Raw genomic sequence first — 15,577 nt, 5'->3', positions numbered from 1 at the left:
AATTTGTTGTTGTCTTTCTTTTGGTTGTGCAAGGAGGCAAAGTATATCTACCAATGCCTCCACCTTGACTAGAAGTCTACTTCTGGGAGTTCCTTACAGATTTTGGATATTAACCCCTTATCAGTTGTATCATTGGTGAATACCTTCTTTGATTTAGTAGGTTGCCTTTTCATATTGTTGATGGTTTCCTTAGCTGTGAAAAAACTTTTTAGCTTAATGTATTCCCACTTGTTTATTTTTTCTCTTGTTTCCCTTGCCTGGGGAGACATGTCCAAAAAATATTGTGAAGAGCAATGTCAGAGAGTTTATTACCTATGTTTTCTTCTAGGTATTTTATGGTTTCAGGTCTTACATTTAAGTTTTAATTCATTTTGACTTTATGTCTGTATATGGTGTAGGAAAGAGGTCTAATTTCTTTTTTTTTTTTTTGCGTCTGTCCAGTTTTCTTAATATCATTTATTGAAGAGACTGTCTTTACCCAATTGTATATCTGTTGCTTCTTTTGTTCTGGGTTAGTTGACCATGTATGTGTGGGCTCTCTATTCTGTTCCATTGATTGATGCAACTATTTTAAAGCTAGTATTATGCTGTTTTGATTACTATGGCCTTGTAGTATAGATTGTTACCAGGCAACATGATACCTCAAACATTGTTCTTCTTTCTCAAGATTGTTTTGGCTATTTGGGGTTGTTTGTGGGTCCACATAAATTTTAGGATTATTTGTTTTAGTTCTGTGAAAAGTGCCATTAGTATTTTGATAGTGGTTTCATTGAGTCTAGATTTCTTTGGGTACTATAGATACTTTAACAATGTTAATTCTTCCTATTCATGAGCATGGTATATCTTTCCATTTATTTATATCTTCTTTAACTTCTTTCTTCAGTGTCTCATAGTTTTTGGAAAACAAGTCTTTTGCCTTTTTGCATAAATTTATTTATAGGTATTTTTCTTTTTGATGCAATTACAAATAAGATTGTTTTTTAATTTCTCTTCTGATAGTTTTTTATCAGTGTATAAAAATACAACAAATTTCCAAATATTAATTTTGTATCTTGCTACTATACTAAATTCACTTATCAGTTCTAGTAGGGTTTTTTGTGTGGGGGGAATCTTTAGACTTCTCTATATGTGGTATCATGTCACCTGAAAATAATGACAGTTTAACTTCTTCCTGTCCAAGTTGGATGCTTTTATTTACTTATTTCTTGTTTGATTGCTGTGGCTAGGACTTCTAATATTATGAAGAAGAAAAGTAGTGCAAGTGTACATCCTTTTCTTGTTCATGATCTTAAAGGAAAAGCTTCCAGCACTTATCATTGAGTATGACATTAGCTGTGGGTTTGTCATGTATGGCCTTTATAATGTTGAGGTATGTTCCCTCTATTCCTATTTCACTGGGAGTGTTTATCATTACTGGAGGTTGGATTTTGTCAATGCTTTTTCTGCATCTGTTGATGTGGCTGTACAATTTTCATTCTTCATTTTGTTTATGTGGTGTGTCATGTTAATTGTTTTTTGGATATCAAACCTGCCTTGCATCCCAGGAAGAAATCCCACTTGATCATGATGTATACTCTTTTTAATGTATTGCTGAATCCAGTTTGCTAATATTCTGTTGAGGATTTTCGAATCTTTGATCATCAGGGATAAATATTGTCCTATACTTTTCTTTTTTAATAGTGTCTTTTCCAGTTTTGATATAAGGGTAATGCTGGCCTTGTCAAATGAGTTTGGGAGCCTTCCCTTCTCTTCAGTGTTTTGGAATAGTTTGAGAAGGGTAGGTATTAATTTTTCTATGAATGTTTGGTATGATATATATATATATATATATATATATATATATATATGAAGAAATACAGAGGGAATAGGGATCATTTAGCCTGTAGAAACAATGTTTCTCTACCTCAGCTCTATTTGTATTTTGGATTGGATAATTGTTTGTTGTGGGAGAGAGGAGGAGAGGAAATAGAAGAGAGGAGGTGTTCTCCTGGGCATGGAAAGTCCATTGCAGCACCCCTGGCCTCTAGCCACTAGACTCCAAGAGCACTCTCCCACAACCCACAGTTATGGTAACCAAAAATGTTTCCAGAATTGCCAAATGTCCCATAAAGAATCACTAATGTAAAAGCAGTTACAGTCTTCAATTATTTGATTGAAAATAAACAATCAACCTAATGAGCACCTATTTTTCAACTGTACTTCACAAAACAATAACAAACAGTATTCATAACTTTAAGAAGAAACAAATAGCCATACATTTAGTACTTGGAATAGTTTATCAAATGCAACCCTTTGAACGACATGTCCTGGTTTGCCCAGGGTGTTAGCATTGAAAGTCCTGACTCCTAGGAACCACTCCCCTCACTCTTTATTTTTGATTTCTGTAGAACTCAGAGAAGGGGATCGTTCTGCATTTGTTGACAAAGAAGGGAACTAACATTTGTCAGGTGTTTTGTATTAGTCACACAGCATCTCTTCACAGCTACCCTGGAAGGTGGCTGATTCAACATTACAGATGAAGAAGCTGAAATCCAGAGTAGTGTAGAAACTTTCTCATCATCACAGAGCTAGCAACTGCAGAAGGAAAGGTTTAGCTCCAGGTGTTTCCTGATCTAATGTCTGCATTCTTTCTACCATTCTTACTGATGGTCTTGATTATTTCTGAACCTTTAAGCTGCAGTTTGATTTTCTAGGGTCTGTGGAAAGTGTTTCTAAATGAGGGAAGTGGGAACTTAATTTCTAGCCAGTCGATTACAGTTAAGCTCTAGTTAGTAAGTTTCCAAGATTAGGGTCATTTGGAGTAAACTCCCCCCACCTTCTTGCTTGTCTCCTGGTACAGAAAGAGAACCTACAAAGCACTAGAGCATCTTGTCTTGGAAGCAGAACCAAAAGCAAGGCTACTGTAAGAATCCATGTTCATTAGAGGCCCAGGGACTACAGTTGGCATCCATTAGATTCAAACAATCTGCAATTCCATCTAGCTTTCCAGGTGAGTTTTTCAATATATTGGTTAATTACATTGCACAATGGCCCATCTGCTGTAAAAGATACATTGATTAACAGCAAAATTATATTAAAGATATCTCATTATGTTAGAAATGCTATCATCTGTCTCAGTTCACTGTAATAGGACACAGCAAAGTAGCTTAAAATTGTCCTTCAGTCATGGGAGAACCTCAGGGGAGAGGAGGTTAGGAGAATGACATAAATGGCTAAGTAAATTGCCCAATGTAGCTTATAGGGTCTGGAATGCAACTAAAAATAGGCTGAATGTTTCTAGACTGGAACTGAAATCAAGGCAACTGCAGGGTTGCATAATGCTCTTCTAGGAGTGGGCCCTTTACAAACGCCAATGAGAAAATTAAAGTAACTAAAAATTGCTAGTTCTCACTTATCAATTGAGCATGACTTGTCAAAGGAACAAATTTGCTTAATAAAGTCAGTTATTCAGGAATAACTTTATATCTTTTCAAAGTTTGGAGAGATCTATGGATAATTTTTAAATAGGATAGAGAGAACAAAACTGAGATGAGTAGAACTCTTATGTGTGGAGGATAAATTCTTCATGTAATAATAGTTTTCAGCATTTGGCAAACCATTTCATTTATTGGAAACTTAAAGAAGTATAAAGTTCTGTATTGCCACGTGTTCCTGTGACAAAGGAACACGTTAGTAGATTTTGACAACGCTGACCTTTTGTTCCTAATCTCCTGGTTAGTTTTTTTTCTTTTTTAAACGAACAAGGAATTTGTGGATTACTAATCTTCATGAGGGGCTGCTGGTTTTCTAAGGAACTCAAAAACATATCGTGGAATATAGCATTAAAGATACTCTAGATGATTCAGTCGCAAGAAACAATTCAAGGAGCATGAGAATCATCAAATATTTGAATAAGTTGTGAGTGGAACACATATTAAGTTTTTGTAAGTAGCAAAGGAGCACAGAACTGGGATCTTGGACGGAAGGTACACGGAGACAAATTTCAGTGCCACTAGAAGGCAGAACACCAGGCTGTTCCAAAAATGGAAAGGGATGTATGATGGAATAGTGAGTTTTCAGGTGCAGTAAGTTTATACAAGGGGAGACCCCCAAACCCTGGCATCTTTATTTATAAAAACTTGTGTATTTATTCTTACATGTGTAAACTTCAGTCACCTTCAAAGTACTCTTCATTTGATGCAATGCGCCTATGAAGACATTTTTCCCACTGCTCAAAACAGTTTTTGATCTCCTTGATTTTGAGGCCTTTCTTACCTTCAGCTGTTTCTTGTTTCACCTTTTCCACATCGGCAAAACATTTCCTTCTGGGACTTTTTCCACCCAGGGAAACAAAAAAGGTTATGCAGGGTGAGATCGGGTGAACAGGGAGGATGGAGCATGGAGGTCCTGCCATTTTTCTTCAAAAACCGCTGAACACTCATTGTGGTGTAGGCAGGTGTGCTCATAAATCACCCATCATGAAATGGGAAAATGCATTGCGTCTTCAAAAAAAATTCAGTGAAGCTGAATGCAGCCTTTCACAACAACACCAGCTGGTACACTGATACAGATGAGTTCCTAGAACACTCACATAGCAGCGGGCCTGTACTACAAAGGGCCCACCCTCCAGAAGATAATTTGGTTTTGGGGGGAATCCCCTTTCATATGTATTTGTTCATTCAAACAACAAATAACTACAAATGACTACTATGTGCCAGGCACAGGTCTAAATTTTGGGAATATAGTTATAGACAAGAAAAACAATGTAAGGTCCCTGCTCTCATACAATTTATACTGTAGAGTTGGGTTAACAAATTATTTTCTGTAAAGAGCCAGGTGGAAAATATTTTAGGCTTTGGAGGCCACATGGTCTTTGTTCTGAATACTGAACTCAGCCATTTTTTTTCAAAAGCATCCACAGGCCAGGAATCAGTGAACTGTGTCCCACTGGCCAAATCTTGCCCACCATCTACTTTTATAAATAAACTTACATTGGAACACAGCCACACTCGTTCATTTCTGTGTTGCCTGTAGATGTCTACCTTTAACAACAGAACTGAGTACCTGGGACAGAGACACAGGTACAACTATCTACTATTCACCATCTTCCCCTTTACAGAAAATGTTTGCTGATCCCTGCCATAGAAAATATATAAACAAATGATTGTGGCTGTGTTCTAATAAGACTTTATTTATGGACACCAAAATCTAATTTGATATCATTTTTACAGCAAAAAATATTCTTGACAATTTTTTCCCATCACTTAAAATGGTAAAAAATATTCTCAGCTTATAGGTCATACTAAAACTGAGATGAACTGGATTTTGCCTGTGGGTTGTTCTAAAGTATTTTTGTGAACTCACATATCTTAAATAGTTCTATTTTTACTGGTGAGAGCCCATTTGTAATTTCATTTATACCGATAATTACAAATTTCACCATCAGGCTAATTAACAAAATGTCTGCTGTTGATCAGAAAAGGTCACCAAAGTGCTTACAGCAGTTATTTCTGGAGTGCAGGGCCTTTTGAAATAAAATTCTAGCTGCTTTCCTCCACTCCCTTCTGCCACTTCACTGTGAAATCCTGATGAGAGCGCCTGGCTGTGCAGGGCTGGGTTTTAGCCTAACTAATACATAACTCACTGTCTATGCTGACATATTTAAAAGTAAATCACAGACATTATAACACTTAAATATGCGGAAGCATTTAACTTTCTTTTGCCTCAGTGTTCCCTTTATGGGCTTTTGGGCATACTTTGCATAATTAAAAAGGCCATCCATCTAGGAGATGGTATTTAAAACTGGCTGTAATTTTTCTTCTTACCCCTGAATGGCAATTTTTCCTCATGTCATACATCAAAACAAACTACACCTAGTCAAATGGAAAAAAGTAAAAGTATTTAACTAGGTATTTGAGGTGACTAGTAAGTTCAGTTTTTAAAAAAGGATTTTACTTTTTATTTTTAGAGAGGAGAAGGGAGGGAGAAAGAGAGGGAGAGAAACATCAGTGTGTGGTTGCCTCTCATGCACCCCCTAGTGGGGACCTGGCCTGCAACCCAGGCATGTGCCCTGACTGAGAATGGAACTGGTGACCCTTTGGTTTGCAGGCCAGCACTCAATCTACTGAGCCACACCAGCCAGGGCACAAGTTCAAATTGAAATGGTTGTCCTGATAACCACTTTTAGGTACCACCTGAATATTTTGTTTTGAAATAATTTCTTTTTTCTCTGGGATAATTTTTTCTTTCTGACAAATATGCTACCTTTATGTCAAAGTTTTCTGAGGCAAGCTATAAAACATCCTTTGATCTTGTTGTTAGTGATCTCCTTCCCTCAGGCCATCTCTCTTTCAGTTGTTGAAAGACAGATCATTGGTCCCTTCTGTTTTCGGAGTCTTTTTCCTGCTTCTTGTTGCATTAGTAGATTTAAGTCTGAAAACTGAAGTTCCTTTTGAGTAGTAAAATCAACCCCCACCCCCCACCATTTGGTAGATTAAACATGTGTTTCATTGAGTACTTATTTTGCCAATGGATGGGCTAGTGCTGCTGTTGAGGAGAAAAAGCCAGTAGCTCTCTCTGGCTAAGAGAGTGAACACCTTGGCTTATTACTGGAAACTCCCAGTGAGGGGCAGCTGGGACTCTAAATAAAACCTTAGCAGTGATGTAATCATTGGAAAGATCTTAAACTAAATCATTTAGAGCTTCATTGTCCTTAAATGCAAAAAGTGACATTGTCTTGGCCTGTTTATTTGACTCGTTTATTTGCTTTGAAATTAAAATGAATCTGTGTTTTGTGAAATGAAGGATAGAATTGGGATTTCCATTGACTTCAAGCACTGCCTGCTTGCCATTCTCTGCCAAGAAGCTTCCTAGAGAATAGTCAAATCATCTTGACAAAAGAGACAATTGCTTCATGTGGCCAAACCCTTATCTGAAAGTCCTTCACGGTAAGGTTCTTTTCTATTTTTTTATGTGAAAATGTGAGATTTTATTGGTAAAATTTAGTGTGTGTTACATACATAAAGAACACAAACAACTGAGCTCCCCTAAAGCACTACCACCCAATTCTCCCTCATTTCCTACAGAAACAGATATTAATTTTAAAAGTAAAGAAAAATGACTTCTGTTTTGGGGACCTAGACACAAATCCTCTGAAACTGATGTTGATCTTGGGGCATGGAGAAAGGCAAGGTCAGTGATGTCAAAATTTGTAAAGAGTGATTACAGTTATTTCATTCACTGTGGCCTGTTGTGCACAGCCTCAATTCCCTTGACCCACTATTGCAAGGTTATATACTTTGGTCCAATCTAAACTCTGCTAAATACAACATTCTGTTGTATTTACAATAACTGCCTGGACTGAAGCAGCTGACTATGGGCAGGAAAAAATCATATACTTGTAAGAATGATGTCATTTTCATTTCATTGCCCTAATCTCAAGTTGGCCCTTGATATTCTTAGCAATTCCAGTTCACACATCCCTTTTGTTCGCCTTTCTCCTTTTTCAGACTATTTCCTTACACCCAGGGGAGTTGCCGAGAAGTGTTTATGGTTGTGCACAGCGTGGACTGGGATTGAGGGAGTGAGCATGAATTACCACGGCTGGTCTAGAGGGGGCCACGGTCTGTAATCAAGTACAGTATCCAAAATTTTAGTCAGTCTCTAGTCTTTTAAAAAATCTGAGACTAAATCCTTCAAAAGGTAATGGTGCATAAAGATTGGCCTGGAAGAAACAGAGTAATAAAAGAGACTATAGAAAATTTGTAGATCAGTCCTTTAGCGTAAGATTAAAACTCAGCAGCAAGCTCCAACATTTAACAAATAATTTCAATATAGAAGGTTTCTTTTAAAGATTTTTATTTATTTATTTTTAGAGTGAGGGGAAGGGAAAGAGAAAGATAAGGAGAGAAACATCATTGTGTGGTTGCGTCTCGTGCGTCCTTCACTGGGGTCCTGGCGGACAGCCCAGGCAGGTGCCTGGACTGGGAATCAACCCAGTGACCCTTTGGTTCACGGGCCTGCACTCAATCCACTGAGCCACACCAGCCAGGGTTCCATACAGAAGTTTTAAAACATATCTTTATTATTGCTTTATAAAGTTTCAAAAAATAAAGTATTAATTTTTTAGGAAAAATACTTCTGAGAGAATTTAGTAATGTGATTACCACTTTCTTTCAAAATTAGGCTAACTCCTATCTACTTGTGATGGCTAGTGTTGAAATTTAGGGCATGCATTAATTTGAATTGTATCTATCCTGAAATTCTCTCTGTATGAAATCTGACTTACTTGTTAAGACCTACCTCAACTGATACCTGTTTCACTAAAACATTTTTTAAACTTCAATTAGAATCAATCATTCCCTGCAGGGTAGAGTTTTACCCATATTTTCATTTTGTCATCTTACAAAGTAAAGTACTTTAAAAACAAGTTTTTTTTAACAATATTATAGGAGATCTCTGCATTTTAACCTTTTCTGCAGCCATAAGCTCACAGTGCAGATGGCGACATGTCATTTTCATTGAATTCTTCCATCTTCTCGTATTATCCAGAAACAAGCCCCTTATTTGGAAGACACACTTAATAGTTTTTGCAAGACTACTACTGAGTGAAAAAATTACTCTGAAGTGTGATACAGTTCTCTTAAAAATTATAAAGCTGTTTATAGATAGTAATTTGAATTTTTATTTTTAAACTTTATTATAATTTGCACGTACATTTGCTCCATAAAGGGATATCTACACTGAACAGCATTACATGGCATCTGTTAGCTCACCCTTCTTCAGTTTAGAAAATAATCTATTATTCAAGGTATTACTCTTGATATAATACCACTTCTAACAACATTCTTTCATCTGGGGAGACATTCACAAAGATTATTGCTAAGTTTTGTTGATAAATATGCAATTAAATGCTAAGACACTTGGTGCTATGTTTTGTAAAGGTTACAACCTACAATGTCAACCAACTAGCTTTGTGCATCATTTTACACAATTAACAAAGTTGAAAAAAGAGAGATTTTCCATAAAATAATTTTGTGTTAGTATTGACAATCCCTTTGTAATTAAGGCTCATAATTTTGAAAGTGATGTTTTCTGACTTTTTATTCCATATGACACTTATATATATGCAAGCAATAGAACTTCATCCTACTTTATCCATTTGTAAATCAAATTTTTCCAATTGCTACTCATTGTACAACCTATTTTGACATCTTTGACATGTTCTCAAAACAATATTATCACTAAACAAAACAGAAGAAACGACTCATTTGTATTCTTTTAGGTAGACCATAACCTCTTAAGATTATTTTAAATGTTATATGCCTTACTATATTTTGTAATCATTTATGTCATTCTAAAAGAAATAAAATTTATTCTTAATCTTTTTATTGTAATGTTTGTCTCCATTTATTCATTTTGTTTCAAACAAATTACATAAAGTTCATGCAGCATGCTGGATGTCATTCCAGGTGCTGGGGATCGAGGAAAAACTAAGAGGCAGAAGTTTCTGTCCAAGTCACCTCAGAACTCTTGCTTGTACCAAGGAGTATTGATTTCCTTAGTAAGTTTTAAATTAATGCCTTATTCCTGAAACTCAGCTGTTTCTTTAAAAAAAATGTATTGGAGCAACATAGCTTAATAACATTGTATGGGTTTCAAGTGTACCATTCCATGACACACCATCTGTATTGTACACTGCTCTGTGCACACCACCTGGAAGCCAGTGTCCCGCTGTTGCCATCCATTCAACCTCTTCACCCTCTCTTCCTCCCCCACACCCCTTCCCTATGGCAACCTCGTTCATACTCTTATCTGTGTCTATGAGTTTGCTTCTGTGTTCATTGGCTGCCTTCTATATCCCACATATTGGTCAAATTGTATAGTTTTTGACCTGCATCTGACTTATTTTGGCTTAGCATGATACTCAATATGCATCCATTTTATTGAATTCTCTGTAATTTAAATCACAGTCTTCCATGTCTTCAAGTTTATTTTTTGAAGATTTTTCACTTTCTGAACTCCTTTGTTATTTTGGTTATTTATTGTGCTTAAAAGATTATATAGCTGCTTGGGCATCTGTGGGGATAAAATCTTTTTTTTTTTTTTTTAAATAAACTTGACTCAACTGTTTAACTGGTTGATAGGATAAGTAAAGGTCTCCCTTTGTTTTCTGGGAGCACGAGTTTCTATTTTCTCTTACCTGCACAACTGGGGGTGCTGGGATCTTTGTGGGGTGATGTCGCCTCCGCCATGGAAAACTTCCCGTGTCCCCCGAGGAGGATGGGGCCCGCTTCACAACTCAGGTGCCTCAGTCTCAGGGCACCACCCCCACGGCGGGGTGTGGTGGGCTCTGGTCTCCTGGGCCGTGTGTTCCAGGCGTTGACTTCCTGCAGCCAAAAGGGGCCAGCCTCGAGTTCTGCCTAAGGCATCCTAGCTGCTTCAGGCTCAGCTGCGAAGGGAGCGGGTGGGGGAAAGTAAGGAGCAGATTCCCGCTTCTGCGCTCTGTTTTTTCTAGTAGGTTTGGCCGCAGTGAGTGCAGGCCACTTAGACTGGAAAGTTGTTTCTGCTCTTCTACCGTCTGCTGAATGAGGATTTTCCTACTGGGCCTTCATTTGTCTGATGGTGATGACTGTGGGATCTTTCCACCCTTTGAACTGCTTCTCTGCCCCTGACCTTGGGCTCAGTCTCAATGAGTACTGGTCACCCAGGCCTGATGGCTGCTTCTGCCCCTCTAGATTGCCCAGTGGGGTGGCACCCAACCCTTCACTGCTGTGGTGTTTGCTGGGATCACGGCCAGCCCTGGAGACTGTGTGTGCGGTTCCCATCTCTGTCCTTCATCCAGCTTATCCCAGCTGATTCATCCGTGGTACACCCACCTACAGATGTCTCAATGCGTGGGTCCCTCAGGTGTGTTTGTGTGTGCTCAGCAGGGGGACTCTTTCGTTGAATTACCACTGCCCAACTTGTTGAAGCTCGAAGGGGAGAGGTCTGGAGGTCCTCTCGCCACTGTGCTGTTGACATCACTTTCCTCAACTCACTTACTCCTTATTGATTCATGTCTTCACTAGAAAAACATGTTGGTAGAGTAGACATATCCATAAATGTTTATTTGTGGTTGAAACTATAAAACGCAGTGTCAATTTTCAATGAAATATTATTAAATTTTAAAAATGTTTGATATTATAAAATATGGACTGAAGTATATTCATATTCATAGCTATAATACTATGACAGCTACAAACTTAGACTGAAAATATGTGATATTAGTGGTATCAAACTTTTTCTTGCCATTGAGGAAGTAATATTCTGAAATGTTGAACACATTTCAGTGACGTTTTCCAACAAGAAAAGTAAAATCTCTCTTTGATTTTCATTGCAGTTACTTTTCTGTAAAATGTATTGTATATTAATACTGCAACACAGTACTTCGCCTGGCTGAGGAAGACTTTGCCAGGATTCCCTACCGCAGTTACTCTTCTCCGCCTTTCCGTACTGCAGTCTTTGGGAGGAAGTCGCTGCGTAGACCACACGGAAGGAATGGGGAGAGATGCTCTGCCTACCTCTTTGAAAGTGCAGCACCTGTACCTGATCCCTTGGAATTCTTCTGCATAGGAGATTTGCCTCTTCTCCCCCACTATTTATCCAATCATTTACTTATATTAGTAAAGATTCATGGGTATTATTTTATACTTTGGCCTGTAATTCAGTAAGTACTTTGTTGCTCTTCTGTGTTCCTTTGATATACCAGCATTAATACAAATTATAGTTTTTTAATTTAATTTTAATTTTTTTTAGCACTTCCTTACTTTGGGGCACTATACAATGCTCCAGGCTCATCTTCTGTATTTCTTGCCCCAGTCTTTAGACATTTCTCTGAGGAGCACTTGCTGCTTCTTTTGGAGAATGGTATTGGAAACAAAGATCTGGGTGCTGGGTGTACTTGCTGCCTTTGAGGTGTCATTGCTTCTAGGCCCTCTCATCTGAGAGAACAAAAAATATATGTGTATAAACTAATGCATGTGTATACAAATTTCTATATATAAATATCTGTATTGATACCTAGCTAAGCAAGATTTTATACTGATTCCTTGTATTCCAATCTACTACCACATAAATTATTATAGCTCCCTCTACTTGCTTGTCTGTAATTTCCACTTCAACAGTGAGAAACCTGACTTCCGAAATTCGCCATCCATTTATCTAATTGTTCAATCTCAGAATAAGTGTATAGAAATATCAGGATTGTTAACCCACACCCTCATGGGAAACAACTTTGTCAATTAATGTATACTCTTATGGGCAGTTTCTTTTGCCTTTAGTATTAGACTCCATTTATTGAGTCTAGTACTAAAGTTACTTAGGTAAGCATTTTTTGCCCTACCCTTTTTAGTGAAATTGTTTCATGCATTTGTAATACAATTGATTATTTTTGTCACATTCTGCATTCTGTCCTGGGTTCCAGCATCCTTCTAAATGTTTTTTTTTTTTCCATTACATGCTAAGGTTCAATCTTTGTGCTATTAAGTTCTATGAGTTTTGACAAATGTATCATGACACATATCCAACATTACAGTATCATACAGAATTTGTTCACTGCCCAAAAACACCCTCTGTGCTTCAGCCATTCAATCCTCTCCTCACCCCTAAATCCTTGGCAAGCACTGATATTTTTACCATTGCTATAGTTTTGCTTTTTCCAGAATGCCATAGAATTAAAATTATACAATATTCTCTCTTCTACCTTGCTTCTTCCACAAAACCTTACGCATTTAAGATTCATCCATATCTCTTGGACATTAGTGGGTTTGTTACTGTTAGGAATATCAGTGATAAAATGAACACTATGTAAAATATGTGTTGACTAGAAAACTTGTATGTCCTTAATAGATTCTTGGAAGTGTGGCAAAATGACATATAATAAAGCCAGTTTTACCATAAGCTAATTGATAAAGAAGAGTTAAGTTGCACAGCATCTCATCAACATTATAACAAAACAGCATGGAACCAGAGGATGTTATTCGAGGACCCACTGTACTCCCCTCACTGTACCCCCTTCCCATCCCATGAGCCTGTATAAAGAGAAGCTGGGAAGAGGAGAGGCGGAGTTGAAATGTCTTTTATAGAAAGATCATCTCTTCGGGAACTTTATTGGTTTTATTCATGGTTGTGTTCTCAGTATTTAGAACACTGCCTAGACTATAGTAGTACTTAATGTTTATTTGTTGAATGAATAAGTGTTACTACCCCCATTGAGTTGTGGTGTTAGAAAAAACAATTAAGAGCAATGTTACTTGTATTGGTTTCTGTTTTTTTTTCATTCCCATCAAAAATTGGACTTAGTAAAGTGTAGATTTTCAGAATTTTTTCACCAATTGAATAGACTCATGAAATGTTCTTTATAATCTTGAGCTATCTGTGGGCATGCACAGTTTGAATTTTTTCTCAATTAAGACTTTTTTCCTGTTACTAAAGTATATGAGCATTCTCTGAGAGAATTAGACTCCTTTATCAAATAAATGTGGGAATTGCTCTATATCTAGAAGCATTAACTTATGTGTGTTGTTTTTCCTATCTTTCTCCCTTCCTCTGTTTCTTCAGAAAACGGTCAACTTTGTCAATACTTTACTAGCTTGGGTGAGGGGTAGGGCATGTAGTAGGACAGAAAATAAAATTGGTCTACAAATCCTTTACGTGTTTTTCCAGAAAGTGAAAGGAGGCTGGAGAGAGAGGAAGAGTGCGGTGGGATGCAGACAAACGTTTAACAACCAGATCTCCACTGAGGGAGAGGCAGGAAAACCTGACTTGTGGCATTTGTTAACTCCCATAGTGTAAATACTTGCAGCATGGTGCAAACAACTTAACCAATACCAACTTCCAACATAACCAATACCAAGCTATCAAGATGAAGTCTGAGTGTTTGCAAAGGTCCTAAATATTTAACAATTCACTCTCAAGAGCTGGTCTGATTCCAGGGTACAACTGAGAGTAGGTATTCCATTCTTCTCATCCTCACCCGTTTCCCTCTAGCCCAGTTAAGAGAGGGATTTGTCTAAACTGGGCAAAAGAAATCAAAAGTGAGTAGAAAGACCTGAGAAATCATTCTTGGCATATCCAGAGAGAAAGAACCCTAGGCAGCTTTATGAAATATTCTTGGGTCTTAACTGGGCCTTGCAAGCATTCCCTAAGGAGCAAGAGAGAAGAGTGATTTACAATTCAATATCAACTGGTGTGTATCAGTGACCTGGGGCTAGGGGTCTGGATTTGCATCATGCACTATCCCTCTGCCCCCATCCCCCAACACCCCACCCCCATAGGCCTTAACATTGCCTGATATTCCAAAACTATACCCCAGCTCCAGGGAGTAGGGGCGAATTCCAGAAAAAGCTGAGAGTATGTTTCCCTTTTATTTAAATTGTTGGATTGCAAGGAAACTTCGTGTCATACCTTAAGTTGTTTTCTAGAGAATTCTTTTTGTAATGTGAGTTATCCCATTATAATTACATGTTTTATTATATGTTTCACAATCATTATATTACAGAGTGAGGTAGCTCTGCAGGAATGAAGTATACTTACTTCTTTTATGTGAGCATTTCACAATCTTAAAATGACATTTTTAAAAATAGCACCATTTTGAAAGAACATAACCACTCCTATGTTCATTTCTATGTTATTTACAATCACCAAGCTATGGAAGCAGCTTAAGTCCATCAGTAGATGAGTAGATAAAACAATTGTGGGACATTTACACAATGGAATACTACTTGGCCATAAATAAGAAGAGAATTTTACCCTTTGCATCAGTATAGATGGACTTGGAGAACACTACACTAGGTGAAATAAACCAGTCAGAGAAAGACAAATACCATATGGTTTCACTCATATGTGGAATCTAATGAACAAGCTGAGCTAACAAGGAAAATGGGGACAGATTCACAGATGCAGAGCAGGAGGACAACTGGAATGGGGAGACTGGCTGTGGAGGGATTAAGCAAAAAAGAGTAAGGACTCATGGACATGGACGACAGTGTGGTGATTTCCAGGAGGAGTGGGTAAAAGGGGGCTAAATGGTAATGGAAAAATACAATAAAGATCAAATTAAAAATAGCACCATTTAGTATCTTAAACAATTGGTTTTCCATTGAACAAAGTTTGTTTTGAATATGTGTATGTGTAGAAATATGAATAATATAAAATAGGGATTGTAATGTTGACACTATTTCAAAATTTTCTTTTTCATTTCACATACTGTGACTACCTCCTTTTGACTTTTTTGATGAATGTGGTTTTTTTGGCTTCAAACATTTTCATTATGTTCTCTCTCTTTCTCTGCCCCCCTCTAAAAATCAATAAATAAAAATTAAAATAATTAAAACATTTCTGGGAATAATTTGGAGGCAAACTGAAGAATTAAAGACATGATGAATACTCTCTTTCCATGAATCATCTCACAGATTTGGAAATGGCCCCTCAGCTACCCCAATAGGACATCAAAACAATAACTCAACAAGTGCTCAGCTAAACAGAAGAAGCTGCTTCTTACTGGAAAAGCCCCAAGAAAGAAGTTTCTAATTAGTAGATTAGGATTTACTGGTAGATT

At 37.4% G+C, this 15,577-nt stretch overlaps 1 pseudogene; it reads right to left on the bottom strand.

Moving 5' to 3' along the window:
- LOC114512957 overlaps nucleotides 1-15,577 on the bottom strand; it is a 113,568-nt pseudogene that overhangs the window by 72,623 nt on the left and 25,368 nt on the right.

Source organism: Phyllostomus discolor, chromosome 2 (assembly GCF_004126475.2).
Source record: "Phyllostomus discolor isolate MPI-MPIP mPhyDis1 chromosome 2, mPhyDis1.pri.v3, whole genome shotgun sequence".
In the NCBI taxonomy this organism is placed as follows: domain Eukaryota; kingdom Metazoa; phylum Chordata; class Mammalia; order Chiroptera; family Phyllostomidae; genus Phyllostomus; species Phyllostomus discolor.
Note: the sequence above shows the minus strand (reverse complement) of the source record. Positions and strands in the feature narration are given on the sequence as shown.